The sequence below is a fragment of the Penaeus chinensis genome, chromosome 37 (genome assembly GCF_019202785.1).
Source record: "Penaeus chinensis breed Huanghai No. 1 chromosome 37, ASM1920278v2, whole genome shotgun sequence".
Classification (NCBI taxonomy): Eukaryota; Metazoa; Arthropoda; class Malacostraca; order Decapoda; family Penaeidae; genus Penaeus; species Penaeus chinensis.
The window spans coordinates 4,792,182-4,794,681 of record NC_061855.1 but is presented as its reverse complement, the minus strand read 5'-3'; positions in this window follow the sequence as shown (position 1 = coordinate 4,794,681).

Below are 2,500 nucleotides of genomic sequence, written 5' to 3'. Positions count from 1 at the left end.
AAAATATATACATACACACATACATAAAAAAGGAAAGAAAGAAAGTAGAATAAATAATAAATAAATAAATGAATAAATATGTATACATATATGCGTGCGCGTGTGTGTGTGTGCGTGTGTTTAATAATAATAGTAATCATAATGAAGACAGACATTGAAAAATGAGAGAGATGAACCGCCGCAGGAATTAAGATTTTCTGTTTTTCTCCTTAATTTTGAGTCTTTTACCTTGTCTTTTTCAGTTCGATTCCTCGAGGTTCCATGGTTCTTTAATTTTTGAATTTTTGTTTGTTATTTTGTCTTTTTGCTTTAATTGATTTTCGGCCTAGGTCTTTTTCTCTCTAATTTTATATTACCATCACTTTAGGTGTCTTCTGGTATGCTATCAAGCATAACCAATCAATAATACGATGTTTTTTCATTATATGTTTTTTTTTTTTTTTTTTTTAATACTTATCCTTAATTTTGATAACTTAATTTTGAGAAAAAAAAAAAAGATTAATGTTCAGGCCTTGATTTGTTTTCTAACTTTCTTTTGCAATGCGTTCAGATATCTGCTGGTACGCCAACAAGCACAACCTATAAACAGTATGAGATTTATTTTGGTTATATATTTCTTTCTGTCTTCCTTTCCTTTTTAATACATATTTATTCAACGAAAAAAAATTCCTGAACGAAAAAATCCTTAATTTGGATAAAAAACACCCAGACATGGAAAAATGAGAGTTAGAGATGGACCGCGGCAGGACTCGAACCTGCGAACCTTGGATTCGAAATCCAGTGCCTTATCCACTCGGCCACGAGGACGTGTTATAAACAGTGTACGCTATATATATATATATATATATATATATATATATATATATATATATATATATATATATATATATATATATATATATATATATATATATATATATACATATATATATATATATATATATAAATATATATATATATACATATATATACATATATATATATATACATATGTATATATATATATATACATACATATATATATATATATATATATATATATATATATTTTTTTTTTTTTTTTTTTTTTTTTTTTGTGCGCGTGTGTGTATGTGATTGTGTATGTGTGTGTGCGCGCGCGCGTGTGTGTTTGAGTGTGTGTGTTTTTTTGTGTGTGTGTGTATGTGTTCGTTTATGTATGTGTGTGTATGTTTGTGTGTGTGTGTGTGTGTGTCTGTATGTGTGTGCGTGCATACGTGTATGTACATGTTTTTATTTTTTTTTTCTAATGTATGTACATGTTTTTTTCTGTATATATTTTTTTGATCGTGTGTGTGTGTGTGTGTGTTTGTGTGTGTGTGTATGTATGTTTGTGTGTGTGTGTTTGTGTATGTTTGTGTGTGTATGTGTATGTTTGTGTGTGTGTGAGTGTGTGTGCGTATGTGTGTGTCTGTGTGTGTGTGTGTGTCTGTGTGTGTGTGTGTGTATGTGTGTGTTTTTTGTGCGTGTGTGTGTGTTTGTGCTGTATGTGTGTGTGTGTGCGAGCGCGCGCGTGTGTGTGTTTTTGTGTGTGTGTGTGTTTGTGTGTGTGCGTGTGCATGTGCGTGTGCGTGTGTGTGCGTGTTTGTGTTCGTGTATGTATGTGTGTGTGTGTTTGTTTGTATGTTTGTGTGTGTGTGTTTGTGTGTGTTTGTGTGTGTGTGTGTGTGTGTGTGTGTGTGAGTGAGAGTGTGTGTGTGTGTGTGAGAGAGAGTGTGTGTGTGTGTGTGTGTGAGTGTATGTATGTATGTGTGTGTGCATGTGCGTGTGTGTGTGTGCGTGTGACTATTCGAGCTGTTGATGCCTTTCAAAATCTAGAGAAGTGTTTTGCTACATTTATAAAATGATATCAGTGTGTAAAGTGAAAGTATATATTTGACACTGAAGAAAGGACTACAATATAACTTATTAAAACGATTACTTTGTCGAAGTTAAGTTAAGTAAGTTTATTTACCACCCTGGTTATCTGCTTAGGCGTGGGCAATCATGATTACAGTTTTATATACATCTGACACAGTACAGTAGTCTGTGACTATTGTAATTGTACATGGTAATATAGAAACATGTCCTACATCATACAAAAATAATACGTTGATATGATCTTGCCGTGTTTACATAACACTGTGTTTTTTTTTGTTTTGTTTACGGCAGTTTTACATAATAAATTTAGGATATAATACGAGTATATCTTCCAATGTATCAGATGAAATGAATATTCACATAGTTCTTTATAGCTCATGTTAGGTGGTCTGAAAGGCTGTATCACATGACATTCCGAGATATAATGCTTTAGCGTTCGCTTGTTTTCTTCGTTACACAGTCTACATTTAGATTCATCTGCACTTCTTGCACCGTGCAGTTGCCAATACATTCTGTAACCTAAACGAATTCTGGCAATAACCACGTCACATTGTCTGGTTTGACTTCGGTGCCACCCATAGGAGGGCTTGCTATCTCTATACTGATCGTAGTGCCTTATGGT